Source organism: Trachemys scripta, chromosome 3 (genome assembly GCF_013100865.1).
Source record: "Trachemys scripta elegans isolate TJP31775 chromosome 3, CAS_Tse_1.0, whole genome shotgun sequence".
NCBI lineage: Eukaryota > Metazoa > Chordata > Testudines > Emydidae > Trachemys > Trachemys scripta.
In genome coordinates, this window is record NC_048300.1 from 70,043,839 (window position 1) to 70,064,044 (window position 20,206).

Below are 20,206 nucleotides of genomic sequence, written 5' to 3' on the forward strand. Positions count from 1 at the left end.
TGGCACCTTAAAGACTAACAGATTTATTTGGGCATAAGCTTTCGTGAGTAAAAACCTCACTTCTTCGGATGCATGTGAGGTTTTTACTCACGAAAGCTTATGCCCAAATAAATCTGTTAGTCTTTAAGGTGCCACCAGACTCCTTGTTGTTTTTGTAGATACAGACTAACACGGCTACCCCCTGATACTTAAAGATCATATAATTTATGTTAAAGATAAAAGTACCTAAAGAATTAACCTATTTAAAAATCTCGCTGGCAGTACTTGGGGATGTATAAAAAGACACTGCTGATGGTATACAGAGCCTTAATCAGACCAGTTATTGGCAGTCATAGCTATTGGGTCAGCATCGAAATTATAATTAAAAAAAAATTAGATTTAATACAAGCACAGGCACTACAAATTGTGTGCAGTGCATTTATTACAATGCCAATACATGCCATGCAGATCGTTGCTGGTGAAATGCCAGTTACACTATGAATGAAACTACTGGACCTAACTTTCTGGACCCAAATTAATGGGAATTGCAATGATGAAAGTACCAAATAAATATATAAGGATTGCTGAGAATTCAGTGGGCGAACTATAGCACACAATGTTAGAATTCCACATGTCATTCAAGTTAAAGCGTGACTGCAGAAGTTGAAAGACAAGAAAAAGCTAAACAAAGTCAAAACATTTTTAGTCATGGGAAAATTAGTTATAGCTGGAAAGTCATATGTCCAAATGTGGATTTAGATTTATTTTATAAACTTAAAGATAAAAAAGAGGTATTAAAAATGAAGTGCATCTGTACATAGATGAAAAATGGAGTTGTTTTTGTCAAATATATATAGATGGATCCAAAAAAGAAAAAAGCAGGGAGAACAGGAATGATATATTGTATACCAAAAGTTGGAATTAGTACAACTAATTCCAATAATAATAAAAGAATATTTGATTTTGTAGCTGTCATGACAGATGGAGTAGTAGCAATAATGCTAGTGTTAAACTGGATCTGGGACGTATGCCCAGCAATGGTGGTCTCTTATTTTATTTTTTATTTTTTATTTATTTATTTTTTTACTCAATCTCAGGCATTATAGTAATAAAAAAGGGTCACAGTATGAAGAAATTAAATTATATTTCTAATAACAGTTAGTACAGATGGGGATACATGTAGCATTAGCTTGGATCCCAGCACATATTGGGATAACAAGGAATGACATGGTGTACAAAGCAGATAAAAGGGTCGTAAAGAAATGAAAGGATTGACTTAGAAATATCCTTGTGAAAAAAAGAATTTAAAACCCTAGTACAGAGAAATCTAAAAGAGGAATGGCAAAAAATTTGGATTAATGAAAAAAAGGATTTTTTTTTTAATTGTATCCTAGAATTGAGGATAATGACATACTTTGGGGCTGGATAGGAAAAATTAAGTGACTTTGTTTAGAGTACTAACTGGTCATTGATGTTTAAATAGAAATCTTTTTAAGAATACATAGGCCTAAAGATGGTCTATGCATGTGCACTCTGTTCAATGGAAGAAACAATTGATCGATTTTTATGGGTATATAAGGGCTTTGATAAAGAAAAGGAAAAAACTTTCTGAGGAATTCAAATGTTTTAAGATAACGAAAGTTACATTGTTATTTAGTAAAATATATCTATATCTATCTATATCTATCAGGGAAATGGGGTCTTATTAGAAAGGCATTGTTACATTATCTGTAAGACACAGGGCAGAACAAGAAAATATAAACAGGTAAGTATTGAGGAATTATAGGTTGTGGTAACTATAGATTATGCAATCAAGTCTGCTTCACCCTTAAAAAAAACAAAAGAAGAAAAGGAAAAAAAGAAAAGGGGCTTCCCAGGAAGGAGGCTGCAGTCACTCCCTGAGAAGAGAGAGGCAGCCAAGAACAAGGAGGAAGTCCGGGGAAAGTAAGCCATGGGATCCTGCCCTGGAGGAAGGAGCCTGGTAAGAGGCTAGGCAGGGCGTGAAGTATCCACAGAGTGTAGAGTGAGCTCCAGTGGTAAACCCAGAACCAGGCAAGAGAAGATAGAGACACGTGGTAAGAAGAAGCCCAGTGAAACAGCAGCAGGGACAGGTGCTATGACCTGAATTGCTAGTTATAGAGCCTCTGAGCTGGAACCCAGTGTGGTGGGTAGGCTCTGTTTCCTCTGATGGCCACTGCTGTAATGTCACAGAGCCCAAACTGAGGCCTGGGTCTTCTGGAGAAGACATTTGGATAGTGATTCTGTTGTTGGACTTCATAACCCTGGAAGGGATGGATTAAATGGTGACCTGGCCAGAGTCCCAAGTAACCAGAAGAAAGACTATGAGCAATGAGAAGCAGGCACCTGATACAGTAAGAGCTACATTCCCAGTCCTAGATGCAAGGAGGGGTACTAATGGTGAATGGCAACCTCATTATAGTGACGATTTGCACTTCTATAGCAGCTTCCACTAAGGATCCCAAGAGACCTGCTACATCAATGAAATAGCTCACAACATCCCTCTGTGGTGAGGAGATGACCTTATTCACAGTTTCAGATGAAAACACTCCATCTGTATTTTTCATCACTACTGGGCACCTCTGGCTCTCATTGACTTCTGATGAGTGCTTAACACTTCTGAAAATTGGGTCCAAAGTTAGAAACCACATGTTTGAAAATGCTGGTATGGCTTCTCTGTAGCAGACAGAGAGGTAGAACCCAGTAGTGCTTTAACTCCAAGAATATCCTTTTCCTCTTGAATGGAGCTTGGATGCAGCTTGCTTTCACTGTGGTGTGTAGTGCCTGTACTCTACACATGTAGTGCCTGTACTCTATATGCTGCCATAGTGTAGACAACGCATTAATTCATGGCAAGCTGGGATATAAAACTATCATGCACTAGCCTGCCACACACTAAAGTGTCCACGTGGACCCTCCTGCCTTGCACTAAAAGTTCCCAAGTGCACTTTGATCTTCTACCATTTTAAAGAGAAGTCTGTGTAAACAGCTCCATAATAATTCTACATCATAGCTTCTGCCATGGCATTTAGAACTTTAAAACTACATTAATATCAGAATCACGATTCTCCTTTCAATAAGGTTACTGAAACGTGAACTTGGATTTTTTACAATCTATATGGCAAGATTATTCTTAACTTTGAACTAAAAATTCCTTTTAGATGTAAGAGGGCCATTAGCACTTCTTACAGATTAATGGGCTTCATGCAACAAAATCTTTCAGCAGGGAAGCAAACATTCTTTTAGTCTTTTACTTGAGCATAAAGATAAAAAGAACAAAATGTAGGTCACATCACGCCATCAATGAAATAATGCTTTCAGGAAACAAAAGTAAGATGTTAAGCCTTTCATATCGTGTAGAGTGGAGCGAAAAACAAACTTTAAAAACATTGTTTTCTGCTGGAGTGTAACTACACCCGTGACTGTCAGATGCTTTTAGTTTTCTCATTGGCTATTCAGTGTTTCATCTATAAAAAAGAGCTTATAGCACCCACTTCAAGGTTAATTGAATTCTGAAGATTCACATGACTGAGAAACAGGTCCAATTTCCAACTTTTGGAAATGAAACACATCTGAAGTCAGGTTATTTTTTATTGTTGCTTGGTTTTGTTGGGTAGGTGGGTGGATTTGTTCTCTTACATCCTGTACTCAGCCATGGAGATCTGAATTTTTCATGATTTTCTCATTGGTGACAAAATATAGTTGAAATAATTTATTTGTCACCAATTGTGTGGTCAGGTTTTCAAGAGAATGGAAGGAAGCCTGTCTATGTGGCTCTGAAACTCTGTAATGAGTTCCCATATTTATTTAAATTCCATCTCTCTTTCAGATGCTTATTTTTACAGATTAGACTAATGCACACTTCACATTGGAGGTTGGGATTACGTTATTGTTCCTTATCACATACTCCTGCATTCAAATGTGACTCTTTGACAACATTGCATGTGTATTTTATAGCAAGGATTGTGTAGATATGAAGATGCCTTCATAGCACATGAAGATATGTACTTATGAAGTGAATAATCTTTGACATTCAAGGTTGCAAAAATTGTTACATTGCTGTATGCTAGAAGCAATGAATATTAATTAAATTTGTAGACCTCTGGCATAACTCAGTTTAAAAAAACCCAAACAAACAAGGAATTGCTTAAAAAAAGAAAAAAAAAAAAAGGCCTATGTGCTGATGTACTTAAAGCCTTTAAGATTGAGTCTAAAAAAATTGCATTTATTCACAATCTGTAACAATCTATCACAAGAACAACACATCCATGGTGCTGAAAAGAAAATGTAGCTAACAAAACAAATACACACACACAAAAAGAAACCAAGATAAATACATGAAGGACCTCTGTGAAACCAGATTCAACAGAGTGAAAGGGGGTTGGAAGGATTTTTAGCACACTGCTTTCCCCGTGGAAGCTTTCCTTTTGCGATGAAGGGCTCTGCCATAGAAATGACAACACAAAGACCCTCTAGTTCAGAGTTGTTTAGCTAACAGCTCTGTTAAGGCTGAAAATAGTGAATTATATTGTATGCCCTGCCCTTTATTTCAGGAAGGAGTGTAGTAGGTGTGTTAACTTTATGTAAGGAAAACTATAGTGACAGAGGTTAGAGAGACACTGTTCATACCTTATGGAAATAGTGAAACAACTTGTTAGTATGCTTTTATGTAAAACATGCTAAAAAAGGTAACATGCTTAATAAGCACACAAACTTTTTATTAATGTGATATGGTTAAATCCTAAATGAGGTGACTATAATGGCTAGTATACTGCAGGGTGCTCATTGCTTTCGATGACCTAGCGGTTTATTTATATAAGGACTCATGCAGCTGACTTTAGGCACCTGCTTTTAAAAATCTTAATGAAAGTTCCTAACATCAAGTGGTATGTTCCATTACAGCCAGTGTTATTGTAATGGCTTTGTAATTAACTGGAACCCTATTACTCTGGGATCTGTAAATATGCTTTAAACTTAGGCTTGGGCTGAAATCATACAGTCTCCGCTTCAAAAATGGACCTGCCAATCGCTGTAAACTGTGATGGGGTCAGAGCTGGCTGTGATAAGTGGGTTACATATATACCTGCTAGTCATTTATACACAGACTCACTAAAACAGAGAGGGCCATGTAGGCTGAACAGCAGCCTGTCTCTAATACAGCTATGAACCACCTGATTAGCATATGCGCAACATGCCTCAGGTGGCACGTGGTCAGGATTCATTACTGAATTGGTCGGCTGGTTGGATCATTAGCTTCCCCAGCACAGGCTGGATACTGATTGGGAGCGTGACATGAATGCTGATCCATGGACCCTGCTAAGAACCATGCAGTAAGCTACTATAAATGACTTGCGGTAACATTTTTTAAAAGTACCTAACTTACATTAGGAACCTAAGTTCTGTTTCTAAAAAATGATTTAGGCACACTTAAGAGTCTACTGTAAGTCTATAGGGTCCTAAGTCACCAGAGGACTTTTGAGAATTTTATTTATTTATTTATCTTTTAGTCTTAGTGGGGAGATCACAATTTGACAGCACTGACACTCACTGCTTGTGTGCAGTGTTGTTGTAGTCATGTCAGTCCGTGGATATTCGAGAGACACTCGCTTCTTGTACATTTCTCTTATAACACAAGCATGTTATAATTTCCCCCATCCTTCAAAAATCTACCCTGATCTTCTGGCTCTCCAATTAATTGTTCCTCTCCCTTCGCCTCTGAACACAGTGAACTTAGCCTGTGCAATTGTTGTCTCTTGTTCTTCTCTTCTGCCTATCTTGGCTCCCCTCCAATCTGCCTTCTGCACTCCACTGACAACCCTCTTCCCTTGAGGCATCTTGAAAGAGGCTCTGTAAAAACAGGTTATGCTGCTTTAAAGCAGGTATGCACTAGGAGTCTTAACTAGTTTTAAAAGCTGTTGAGCAGAACAGGGTTTTAAAATGTCCAGAAAATTTTTGAAGTATAAATCAGCCATACCTTTTAATACTGTCTTGTGAGGAGGCCTCTTAATGGGGTGTACCTTAATATATACAACCTTTTAAATTAAGGATTTCCACATGTGAATTTTACACTGTTAAATTAACATATGACAATGAGATAGAGACACATCTTCAAAAGTTTAGCAGAATTCTTTAGTCCTTAAGGAGGCTCTTGGTCTTTGCAAGGCTTAGATTGTAGTGAGTGCAATGCTGTTGGGATGTAGTTATTAGTGCTTCTGAAAAAGGTTTATTCCCTCTGAATAGCCTAAAATTGGTGTCCCTCCCATATAATTAAACAATCTCCCAAAAGGCTTCTCAGACCAGAGATCTCTTCCAGACACACGCTGAGTTTCCTCTTACCTCTTTGAGGACACAGCAAAGAGGTTGTTGGTAATTGCTAGAGAAATGTATTCTTTTATGGATTTTTTTTACTGAACAGAGAATTTTTTGATTTGAAAGTTTTATAGTTTTAGTGCTTCAGAATGTCACTGCAAGCTGATAAGCAATCTGTCTTTGAATGGAATGGGTTTGCATTTTGTATGTTGATAATCAAAAGGTTTCGCTCCTTCAGAATGGCAACTTGCTTCTACATATTAATAAAACCTTTTAGAACAGGACTTTACTGATTTCAGAGGCAGTTGTTCCTATCTGTCTTTGAGAATTATTCATCCTGGAGCATTGCAAGACAGAGCAGTTTATTGATATGGGAGAGTGGAACATAGCTGTATCAAAGAAGAACAAATAGCCTAAATGTTTTGCTGAATGACCTCAATGCCATTTAGCCTCCTTGTCCTGAGACGAGTGTTTCTCTCTCCACTGTAATTCATTAGGTTAATGGACATAGACGGCTTCTGTTTTTGTTTAGACTCTTGGACGTATCAGGTCTCTTCTCATCATCGATCAGTTTAGAATAAGTTTTTATGATGTACAAACCTGGCAGTACCCAGCAGTTCTTCTGCATTGGTTTTTTACAGTTCTTTTCATCCTGAGCAACAGTAGACGGCCAATTAGGGCTAAGAATGCAAATAGAAATCTACTTAATGGAAAAAAATGTATAAAAGCAAAGACTTCTGAGCACCTCCAAAACATTTAACTAATTTGTTAAAAAATTGCATCAAAGCTGAGTCTTTTAACAGCACATACTGCTGTTTATGAAACTTTTTGTAGGCTTCTATAGGGAAATGCAGTTGATAGAGTAGAGGCTTAGAGGCGTTACAACTTCGGCAGAGTTTAAATATAAACTCAAAGAGATGAAATATTACTGTAAGGGGAAATAAATCTCCCAATTATAGCACAGGTAGAAATTCATTTTCCAGTCTGAAAGCTGAATCTATATGATCAACACAGGTCAGAGTATTGAGAAGGTAAGCCTCAACTAACATTTCCCCAAGGACAAATGGTAAAGACCAGAATAATATGCTGGTTCCAGAAATAAATAAAATAAGGGAATCAGTCTCATCACCCTGCCCAGGCAGAGTCCACTTACATACCTGCTCATGTCCCAAGTGGTGGACCCTGGTCTCAGGTCCTGCGGTGTCTCCCCCAGGCCTGCTGGAGGCCACAGCAGTATGGGCTGGGACTCTTAATCACTGTGTATTGTCAATGCTGCACCCCAATTCCTGCCAACCAGGCAGAAAGCAGAGCGGAGTGAGCCAGGCCCCAAACCCTGCTGTGGGCTGGGATGGATGGCTGGCACCTTGTGATGAGACACACCATCTCACCCCCCTTCTCCAACTGAAACCAGATGAATTAGCCCAGTACCATGATTTAGCAGCAAAATCAGCCCAATTCCCACTTTCACCTTCCCACGGATGGAAAAATCCAGGTTCTGGGCTAATTTCATGATTTCTGTGCAGTCCGTGAAACTGTGATTTATGCAGGGCCTTGTTAATAATAACCTAAACAGTTTATAATTGGACAAAGTAAGTAATCTTAACTAAATCCTATGAATTGAAGAAAATATTTAAATCATTTACTTAGAAGAAAGCCATTTAAAGAGCTATCTGGAAACAGGACAATTACGAATATTAAGAATTTTAGATCAGTTAAATCCCACTATTTCTCTGTTTACTAGTGTTTGGACCCTGTGTCGTCTCCAGGAATACATGGTCTAACCGCTTGGTGATTAACCCTTCTTGTAGAGATTGACAGGATGAGTTGTGCAGTGCTAGCTGTTTAAGATGGGTAACAGAGTTTATGTGTGTGTGAGGGATGCTTATGTTAGAGTTCTTTCTGCTCCTTCCTTCCTATTTCCATGAATTAGGAAAACCCAACTCTTTCAGGGTTGTTAGATTCAAAGTTAGTTGCTGTCACCTTTTTATTGGCTCCATGTTTTCATGAGCTGTGTTTAGGAGCCTCTTTGTCTTATGAATATGTAGTTTAATGCATATATGCATTGGGATTGTAATTCTTTCTTGCCAGTTATATTTCCTTTGTCTTTGTGGTGGGGAGTTTTCCGATATCTTTAAGTTTAGAGAACATAAGAGCAGCCATATTGGGTCACACCAAAGATACATCTAGCCCAGTATCCTGTCTTCCAACAGTGCCAATGCCAGGTGTCCCAGAGGGAATGAACAGAACAGACAATCCTCAAGTGATCCATCCCGTCACCCATTCCCCGCTTCTGGCAAACAGAAACTAGGGACACCATCCCTGCCCATATAGAGGTTTAACTCTTTCTTTAGTTAATTTTCTGATATATCCCATTGGTTCCATTAGGGTTTAATTGAAGCTGAAATTGTGTTTCAAATGAGTCCAACTACTCCTGTTCTCTCTCTAAAAGTGAACTCTCAAAACAGCTTATTAGTATTAAATTCTTAGGCTTGGTCTACACTACCCCCCCCAATTCGAACTAAGGTACGCAACTTCAGCTACGTGAATAACGTAGCTGAAGTCGAAGTACCTTAGTTCGAACTTACCTTGGTCCACACGCGGCAGGCAGGCTCCCCCGTCGACTCCGCGGTACTCCTCTCGCCGAGCTGGAGTACCGCAGTCGACGGCAAGCACTTCCGGGTTCGACTTATCGCGTCCAGACTAGACGCGATAAGTCGAACCCAGAACTTCGATTTCCAGCCGTCGAACTAGCTGGTAAGTGTAGCCAAGGCCTTAGAGTCTTTAAGCTTAAATGGTCATCAAAGAAGGTATTGTCTTTTCTTTTTAGCGGTCTTTTAAGAGAAGGTCGTCTTGTCTTCATAGGTTTGGTACGGGGTTGCCAGATAACTAATTTCCTATTAATAGAAATATTCTACTGTCTTCTTACTTTAGTAATTAGTTTAGCGAGGTCCTGTTCCATGTTGGTACATCAATCGTTTTACCATTTACGTAGCAAATTAGCTTTGCATTTAGCTAATGTATTTGTAAGTACTATATGTACAAAGGTGTTTGCCATTTCAACATTTAAGGAATGAACAAATACTTTCAACTACACATGTTGTTTCTAGATGCTTTTCTGAGTGATGTTTTTGGAGTAATTATAAAATTCATTTCAAGTAAGATATTTCTAGCATTCTTTGTGAGTTTTTGTTGATTTATTACTCTGATAACACACCCTACATTCCTTTCACAATTAGGTCTCTTCTTAAGACAAGTGGTTTGGCTTCTTGACCTAAGATCCTTTGAGTTACAGTCTATCTGTTACAGCAATTCAACTTCTATTAAATATTTTGTACAAATTTCATTAACCAATAAATCCTTTAAACATAGCACAAAGAAAATAGTATAAAGTTAAAGCAAGCTAAAGTTTAAAATGCAGCTTTTCTGAGTTTGTGGAAAACTGAATATACATGATTATGGCTAAGGAGGGGTTATTTGCTTGTCCTTGGGGACAGAAAGCAGAAACCTCTTGCAATGTCTTTGATTATTTTTACTCTTTCTAACAGAACCAGCTAACAGTACTAGCTAAGCATAATATGTATAGTCATTTTTTTCAAGTGTCCTGGCTATCACATACTTGTAGCTATATCTTAATATTCAGTAAAAACGCAAAGAAGTTAGTAATAACTTTTTAAAAAGTTAGACAGACAAGGTTTGTGAGGTAATATCTTTTATTGGACCTACAGAAATTGGTCCTATTAAAGATCTTACCTCACTCACTTTGTCTCTCTAATATCCTGGAACCAACACAGCTACAACAACACTGCATATTTTTAAAAGTTATAATTTTATAAATACCATTTTTGCATCAATATTGCTGTCCTTTGAAAATAAAAATACCCAACAACCTAGGAAGACTTTATCCTTGGAGTTTACAAATCAACCTGAGCAATATTTATTCTAATGCCTAGCTAAAATGTGCAACCCTAATATGGAGTAAAGAAGTTTGTTATACAGAGATGGGTCAGTTACTAGTTAGTATGGTGCACAAAGAAGCAGCTTAATTTATTGGTTGGAGCATGGCCTGGGAGTAAGGTTCTACTTGCCTCTTAAAAGAATTCTGATAAAAGGCTCTATATAACCACAAGGAACCAGATTCCCCCTGGTGGTTTTGTGCAGAGATCCAGTTGTATGGGGATTTGCTCACAGAGGAATCTCCAGGTGGTAAAGAGCAGGCTATGCCACTGACACATGGAGCATATTGAGGGCATGACTGAAAGAAGGGGGTGTGGCTGGTGTCCTGCAATGTTTCCTGTCTGCTTATGGAGCTTCTCTTGTGAGTTGTTGCAGCATGCAGAACTAAAAACAGCCCTAAGATTATTCTAAATTACAGCAGTGTCTGAGCTAATTTTTGACAGCTCCAGGATTAGGGTATCACAAAGGTGGCTGAAATTAATTTTTATCCCCATTCTTTTCAGCTGTGGAGATCCAACTGGGGATCTGGCATCAGATATCATTATTATTGTATAGTTCAGACTTCTATTAGGGAGCGGTAGAGTGAGCTGCACTGATCAAGATGGCATTCTTCAGATAAGCTGTTACATTTAATAGAAGTCCTTTCTTCACATCTCTGAGTGGCTGTCTAGGTTGAAGTTAAAGATCTCAAAAGATATAAAAAATCAACAGAAGTTGATTACATTTCTCTTACCCTAGAAACTTTTCCACCAAAAAAGGATGTGTTCCTTAATTCTATCACTTTTTATTTGAATAATGTTAAAATGAAATGAATTGTGACCTCTAGAAAAATATAGATCCATGGAAATTTTCCTTTTAAAACTGCTAATTTTGCAGGATTTTAATTTTGTTTTTTAGGCCTGTACTATTGAACTTTAATGCCACATAACATACTTTGTCACTTCTGTAGTGCCTTTCATGTGAACAGATCAACATGGCTTGCAAACATTAGTGAAATAAGCTTTAAAACACATGTAGGGAAACATGCATTATTCCCATATGTGTACTGAGACACTGAAAAGGTTCAGTGACACATCCAAGTTCATACAGTAAGTCTGACAAAGCAGAGAATACAGTACAAATCTCCTCACTCCCAGCCCTCTTCCCCTCAGACTCCTTGTTCTAATCTACTCCCCCAGGCCTCCTGCAGGTCTGGTTTTTATCCTCTCTGCATTTGAATCAGGCAGTTTCCTCCTCCACGCTGCCTGGGTGCCATCCAGGGAATCACTGAGAGCACAGGAGAGACAGACTTCTTGCTCTCAGCTCAGGTGCCTGGACCCAGCACATTCCATAGCAGCCCACCACTGCAATTGCAGGCGAAGTACTGCTCATCCCCAGGATGGTCCAGTGAGGACAGAACATTTAGGGAATTTAGCTGCTAAAATTTAAAGTCTCTACTGAGCATGTGCAAACTGAATTTTTTTTCAGAGGCTTATAACTTGATGTTGGCAGATTTTCACAGGGATGGCAAAAGGCACATCCCTGACACAAAGTACTACCCGTATACCCCCAAATTGTAACCCCTGACTGCAAAGCAGTGCTGGAACTTATTAGAGACAACATAGCCAGAATTTTTTAACATGGGCAAAACAGCAAATTTTCTTAAGCCTCATTCTCCAAAATGGCCAAACAGTTTGGGGTGATGAGGAGGGCAGATGATCTGCCTGAGCCATAGACTAGACATGGACAATTACAGCCCAGCTGGTTAGAGTTTAGCAAAATTATAAGCCATTGAAAATTGGGTCTTACAATGGGAAGTGTTGAGCAACCTTAATAACAGGAGGTGTTACCGCTCATGCCTATAATAAACTCTTTCTATTATTGAATTCTGGCAGGTATCCAGTTGTTGGGATGGAAATTTTATGGTGGGGTATTTGGGGTGTTAACATAGCAAAAGAATGGCAATTCTTTCTTCTTAGCTAGTTAGGTGGTTGGTGGTTATTGATTTATTCATATATAGTTGTTTTGTAGGTTCCCATGGCTGCATTAGATCAATCCAAAACCCTAGGCACAAGGATACTGGGCTTCACATTGATTCATCCCTACAGCCTTGCCTCCACTTGAAGTGGCAGGGGGTTGTATCTGTTAGAGTGGGCAGACAGAACACACTGCACTCTTCTCCTGCCACACACGCAGGCCTCGGTTGGTGTGGTATTGGTGGGGTTTTATATTTAACATGCTATTGAGATAAATGGGGTAGTTCATACCTCTCATAGCTATTGTTTCAGGCTCCCTGTAGACTCAGGCGGACATTATTGCATCATTTCTGATGACCTATAGTGGCTTTAAAGGTTTAAAAGTCCCATGAGTCAGCTTTTAAGCTTCCCATAGTCATAAGTGGGATAAGTTGTGGTGAGCTTTGTGTTCTGCACTCTTTGGCAAAGTCAGCAATGTATTTTTCTGTTTCTTTTTCTCTAGAATCCCCTTCACTCCTATGCAAAAGGATTGTTTCATTTGCAATGAGACCGCTCCCATCCTGCTGGGTGAGATAGTGACAGAGTCTTACTGTTCCATGGTCTTTATCAGGGTCAGCTTTTCAGAACAAGAAGGCTTCTTCTGGAAGCCCTTATTAATTAAGTCTCATCACAACAGGAGCGGCAGTTACATAGCTCTCTTTATAGCCAAGCATCCTTATTCTCTGTCTCCCTGTAGCAGTTAACCTTCAAAAGTACTGAGTACTGAAACTCTTGCTCAGTTTATGGCAGTTGCAGGTATTCTGCACCTTGTCAGATCAAGTGCAAGGTAACTAATATATGCAGCATCCTCAGTAAGCCAGGGCACCTCCAAGAAGTATAATATGCCGCCTTTATTGTAAATAAGTGCAGAGGTAAAGACCTGAGGCAAAAAGACTGTTTGTCTCTCAAGCAAAAACTATCCAATTAACTCAATACAGTACCCTCTGGTATAACATGACATTTGTAGAATATTCTTTATAACAAGATCCCTCAGAGTGAGGTGTGAAAGAGCTGCTTCACCACAATTTTATACTACCAGGAACTCATCATCCTATCATTAATAAATAATGAATTTATCTTAAGTTCATTTTCAGAAAATCAAAGGATTGATATAGACCATGACATTAGAAGATGCAAAATCTTATTCTTAAGGGTAAAAGTCAAATGAACCCTTGCTAATTGCTAGGTCTCCAAAGAACTCCATAGAATTAGTTATACTTTCATTGCATTTGTTTGTATATCTTCTAATATATGCATGTTGTTTACTTAAAAGCTGATACTCAGTTCCCATATTAGCATCCCATGTATGCTTGTTTTACACGATCATATTTGAAAGGAAGGGATGCTGAACTGAAGAGGAAGCCTGCTTCCTACATTTTATGCTGTTGGGGTTGGGCATGTAAACAAAACCCTGTGTACTCCATGACAAGAATGACTTAAATTCTGTAGCAGGGACCATACACTCTAGGGCACTCCATTGCAGCAGAGTAAAAATTCTGCAGCAGTTTCAGAGAATTTATTTTTTAAATGAGGTTTTTAATTCTAAAATGTCTCTCAAATGAATAATGCAATCACTATAGTAGTCTTTGTGTTTGAATCAATATTATATTCACTAGTTTATCTTGCCCTTACATTTTTAATTTTCATTTTGCTTCAGAATATTAGATGGAACAAGGAAGACAGTTCATAGAAGTGGTCAGGTGGAAACTAGAATACGGGACCTTTGGGGTTTTTGGCATGCAGAAAGGTGAGGGAGTTAGTTTGAGGGATAAGCACATTTACTGGATGTTCAGATGATTAGCAGTGAAACTGTTAACAATATTGTTGCCGAAATTGAATTTCAAAGTTCGCACTTCAGACCTATTTGCTTCAGGCCCTCTGCAAACATAGGCAGACATAACCGTATTGGTTTACACTCAATTCACATTTGGTGGTTTTCTGTGCAACCTGAAGGGTTACACTAGAAACTTAATTTTTATAAATCTAGAAGATTGGATTCTGCATGATGATTCTGTGGCAGCAAAGTATTTATTTTTAATTAAATTAGTTTTACATGTAATAGAAAACTATCTTGAGTAGCTAAAAATGCACTTCTGGTATAAATGGAAGTACGGAAAGATTTCCTAGCACTTTCTCTTTGTGAAATGAAACCCACGTAAGGCTAGGTAGTGCCACTGAATTTTTTTAAAGCAGCACAAGAGCTGTCTTAGATAGAAAGCTGTATTTTTAACAAAGAGGACCCCAGATTTGTACGGCTTGGTTAAAGATCTATTTTTCGGACATTCCAGATTTAGAAATACAGTTGGCATAGTTATTAGTACATACTGTAAAAATGAGAGCTCTTCCCTCATAATAAAATATATATTAACCTGCTTAGCCAGAGAATTTTGTTGCATTTTATAATATAAGATACTAGGTCTAGGTGACTAATTAATTGGGACTGCAGTATGAACTGATTTCCAGTTCTGGTAATCCATTTCTATGGGGAATGCCACTTTAAAAAAAAATTAGTGGCACAATCTATCCCTTTATGGGGTTATGTTTCACAAAGAGAATGCTAGGACATCTTTCTGTACTTCCATTTATGCAATACAAGTGCATTTTTTTAGCTGTTCAAAGTAGTTTTTATGCATAATGAAAAAATTAATTAAATGCAAATACATGTGGGCCTGGGGCTGTCAAAGTGATATTGTACCCACTGATGACTCTCTGCAGTCTTTTTTTGTCAACACTCATAAACCCACTATTGTTAATAGGAACTATGTGGCTAAATTTCAAGGCTCTTTTCAAGCTAGTGGGAGCAATGCATCTAAAAGTAGGATTATCTGGGTGTGTGTTCATTCTTTTGGAAATGGCTGCTCTAACAGTCCTGAATATCTTTGAGGTTTTTCCTCCCCCCAAATCCTTGAAGAGAGGAGGAATATAACTCAAATGCAATTTACTTCATTGGTGAAATTCCCTATGGAGTTGAACCTGCTTTCAGCAGTTCTGAATTTTGCTCTATATGCAGCTATTCGGCTTGTTGGATTGCACAGCAACGTCTCAGAACTGTGAGAATCTTTCTTTTAGGGTTTCTAGCACATGAATCCCTTGGTAATAGTGGAGACATGAAATCTGAAAAATAGTTAACAAAAACATGCTAGCGGTTTCCCAAAGCAGTCCAAATAATGCGAAACCTGTCATGTTTACTATTGATGTTGTATTTACTTTATTTCTACTTTGTCACTGCCACTTTCACTTGCTGTCAGTATGTCATGAGAAATTACATATTGAATGGTGCCAGGTCATTTTGCCAGAATGGCATTGTTTCAGTTTGGGAAATTTATTGCTGGATTAAGAAAGTTTAAACATTTTGTTTTCTCTAATTGGGTAAGCTGAATAGGCTTCATGCTACAGAGGATCAGAAATTTAAAATGAAAAATTCAGTGTTCTTCTGGAAGAAATCTTGCAGGGGTGGAGTAGGAGAGGGAAGGAGGTTATTAATTGACTGGCATTTTACATGAGTTGGCAAGGACAGCTATTCATAGTAGGTACTTTGGTGACAATGGCTTGTTTGCTTTCTCCCCCGTTCTGTTGGCATCTGCCCTGGACCCTGGCTTTGCAGTCCAAGAATTAGCCTCACTGTTGATTGACATGTCCCCACCATCGTGCAATATAATCTGTGTTCATATAAAGCTGCTATAATTGACCTATTTTCATTAGCCTTCATTTTTGACACTTTGTACAGGTTTAGTACCTGCAACATCCCCCATTCACTTGGAGATTAAGTAAAAGTTGTAGGGCAAGCACTTCATAAATGAACTGAGATTTGTCTGTCACAATGCTAGTCATTTGCTCACTGTTTATCCGTTTTGCTCTCCTGTAGGAAATGATACAACACTTCAACAGCACTACAGGGGGAAAAAAAAAGCATACGAGCTAATGCTCATTCTTCATAGTACTATGGGGCTACTTGAGTTATCCAGTCTGATTACACTCTATCCCCTCAGTTTTTCAGAACTATTCACTGTATAATTCCCACAAATGTCTTGCCTGATCTGTTCTTGAACCTTTGTATTGATGGTGCCTTTGATCATCACCCTTGGAAGTCAATTTATTGCATACCCCAATTGCTTTTACTGTGAAGAGCTTTCACATTCTTAAGGAGGATCTTGGTCTATGGCATTTACTGCTTTTTGCGGAAGCTCCTTAATCTGGGGCGTCAGGGCTGGCTCTAGGTTTTTTGCCGCCCCAAGCAAAAAAATGTTTGGCTGCCCCTCACCACAGCCCTGGGCTACCCCCCGCATCCCCCTGCTGCCCCAGCTCTGGGCCTGCCCCCCCCCCCCCTCCCCCCCAGCCCTGGGCTCCCCCCTCCCCCCCCACCAGTATCCCCCCACCCACACACCTCCTGCCGCCACAGCCCTGGGCTCTCCCCTGCCAACTGTACCCTCCTTCCGCCCCAGCCTGGGTCACTGGTAACTCGCTCCCAGGGAGGGTTATTGAGCAGGAATTTTGGATGTGTACAGAACACAGACAGGATTGGTTCCTATATGGTTACAGAACTCTAGTAAAGTGGAACAATTTTCAGCTTCTGTGATTGGAGGATATCTGGATGCATATTATAAGACTGTCCTCCATAAATGAGGAAAAGTTAAGGTGCCTTTATTATTCTTTTGTTCCACTCTTTGTTTCTATGGGGAATTTGCCAATGCAATATCACTGTCTTCCTTTTAAACAACTAAAACTAAAAAAAAAAAAAAAAAAAAAAAAAAGGCAATGGCTGTTGAAAATAGCAATTCCAGTCCTAATAACCACTGGGAATCATTTCTTGCTCATTTTTATCCTACTTTTTCTACAGCAAGTTACAGTGGATCAGTATATTTGATTTGGGAGAAATGAAGTAACAGCTGCCCGAATTGAGCTTGAGCACTCCTGAATTTTGAGGTGGTCAAATTTGGAGGGCAGGTGCTAGATTCCCTTTCTGAATATTAGCTAAATCTGGAAAGGAAAAATCATTTTTTGCTTCCATGGCTCAGACGTGGAAATCCTCCTACGTGCCTGATTCTGTATCTAAAGCTGTCCAGGTCCAGAGTCTCCCTTGCCTTACTTTTCATTTTAAATTCTAGTGGGATCCACGTACCTCCCTTGCTAGGCTCCAGATAGAGAGGGGCACTGTCCATTTAGTCCACCCAATTCTTTCTTTGGGGGCTGCAAGGTGAGGTCACACCAATATCCCTAATCCAGTCTGGGGATTTCTTCAGAAGGGGATATCTGGGGCAAAGCCTTCTACTCCTTGGGCACACTTGTTCCTCGTTCCCAGGGCCACCCCGCTCTAGCAGTGAGCTCTTCATCCACAGCAAGCTGCAGCATGAAGTTTTAGCTACCTCACTCCCTCCACCTCCCTTTTCTGTTGGTAGCGGCCAAGGGAATGCTGGGAAATGTAGTTCTTTCCCTGCTCCAGGGCTGGATCTATAGGCAGGGAGCTAACCAAGGAACTACAGCTCCTAGGGCCCCCTGTTGGTTCTCAGCTCCCATGCTGGATCCCTGCTACCCCCTGCAAATGGGCTGCCCCAAGAACCTGCTTGCTTTGCTGGTGCCTAGAGCCGCCCCTGCAGGGCGCGATTGAAAAGTATCCATCCCACTGGGTTAGAAATGACTATCTCACAGCAATTATCATGGCTCTTTCCTTCCATAATAAAGTTAATGGTGAATGCAAGGAGGTCAGTAGCTGCAGGTAGTCCCTACTGGCTTTTCAGTTATAGTCAACTCTGTCCCAAGTAGATTACTGGTCAGATATTGCAGAACTTCCCACCATAGATTTGGAAACCACTGGAAGAACAAGGCAGCAGTGACTGGAGGGATTAGGGTGTCTGAGGAGAGAAGTAAAATGAATGAACTGGTTCTGGAAAAATAGGAGCCCCCAGAAAACTTTTTCTAGCAAAGTGTCTTTATTTTTGCACTTTCCAGAAATGGAAGTTCCAGAATATTATAGGAAAGGCAGTTCTTGAGGTGTGACTGGTTAGGACTTGTTATGAGCTTGTTATCCTGACAGATTTCCAGACAAGTAATACAGGATCAGGAAATTTGTTTGTTTTTGCATCGGGGTGAAATCTTGGCCCCAATAAATTAATGGGAGTTTTACCTATTGACTTGTCTTAGATGCAATACCCCAAAAGGTGGGATTACAACCAAAATGTTTGAAGGCCAGAACTTTACATTCTGCCATATCAAAGCTGTGCCTCACCCTTTGGATGGGCTAGGAGGTATTGTGAGGTATGCAGTTGTCATTTCTTTGGCAAGAAAGATAGCTGTGCAAATCTACTCTGAAATCTCACCAGGCAGTATTTGCATCAAGAGCTGGTATTTGCAGACAGCAATCACCACTATTTTTTTTAATCCTTAGGTAGGGCTGAATTCTGCTTGCAAATGTATATACTTGGATCCTAATAGAATTAGTGGGTTTGCCCTCATCCATATAAGGACAACTTTGGGTTTTATAGCTCAGAACTTGTCTACACTATGAATTTTTACTGCTTTAACAATACCAGTATAGTTAGTTATATATACAGATACCATAGTTCTATACACCAGTATATAGTTAGTAATACAGCTACTTGAATAGATGCACTAAAAGTACTTATACTGGTATAGCTTATTACCATATGAGAGAGTAATAACTTATGCTGGTATAATGCAGTATATAACTGATATAATTGTGTCCATATTAGGGGCTGTGCTGATTTAACTATTTTGCAACGGATAGCTCAATGGTTTGAGCATTGGCCTACTAAACCCAGGGTTGTGAGTTCAATCCCTGAGGGGGCCATTTAGAGATCTGGGGCAAATATAGGGGATTGGTCCTGCTTTGAGCAGGGGGTTGGAGTAGATGACCTCCTAAGGTCCCTTCCAACCCTGAGATTCTATGATTCTAGCCTCTCTAGACAACAACAAAAATCATGCCCCTAACTGAAATAGTTACATTGGTATAAAATCTGCATAGACCAGGTCTGGGTGTTAAAGCTTAGGCTAGGTCTACACTATAAACTTACATCTGTATAACTATGTTGCTCAGGACTGTAGAAAAACCCACACTCCTGAGTGACAGTTACACCGACCTAACCACTAGTATAGACAGTGCTGTGTCTGTGGGAAGGCTTCTCCTGTTGACATAGTTACCGCCTCTTGCAGAGGTAGATTAACTATGTTGCTGGGAGATGCTCTTCCATTGGTGTAATAGTGTTTTCATTGAAGCTCTGCAGCGACACAGCTGCACTGGTCCAGCTGTGCAACTGAAGTGTTTTTAATGTAGACCTGCCCTTAATCTCTTCACCTGCCAGCAAAAAGGTGAATGTCTTCTAGCGTGTTCTTTTCTGCACATGAGAGAACTAAGATCTTTCATTGCGGCCTTGGAATCCTCTGAAGAACAGTAACTATGTATGAGGTTATCAGTAATTAATAGATCTCCTTTGTGTGTGCATAAAACTTTGCAATTCTTGTGTGTATGTTTCTTGCTCCAGTAACACTTGAAAGTCAAGTTACCAGCTAATAGTACAACTCAGAACATCTCACTATCTATCTGTATTTTGAAGGCCAGAATCAAGTAGCTCTTAATATGGTGGCTTATTTTTCAGTTCTGGCTGCACAACCTTGGCTTCTGCCCAGTAGCTACCTTCCTGGTGAACTGTACATCTATCTCACCAGCACATTTAATTGTAGGGCAGGGGAGTAACAGACTGTTGGGCTGTCACATTGAAGAACCATTAGGATGTGAACCTCAAGCTTTCCTAAGTGGAAGGAAGTGTCCTTACACTCACTTGTAGCAGGAACTGCCCTGCCAGGTGAGCAGCAGTCTGGCCCTCCCAACTCTGCTTCTTAGAACTGAGCTCTCCCCCTCCCGCCCCCACCAGAGCTCCCTTCTAAAATCTACCTTAGCTGCCCAAAGTGATTGGTGTAGCATGTATGGTGCCAGCATA

The 20,206-nt window shown here is 39.6% G+C and overlaps 1 protein-coding gene across 1 annotated transcript in view; it reads left to right on the top strand.

Annotated features, from left to right (window-relative positions):
* RGS7 (regulator of G protein signaling 7) overlaps nucleotides 1-20,206 on the top strand; it is a 417,353-nt gene that overhangs the window by 73,316 nt on the left and 323,831 nt on the right. The window lies entirely within an intron of this gene.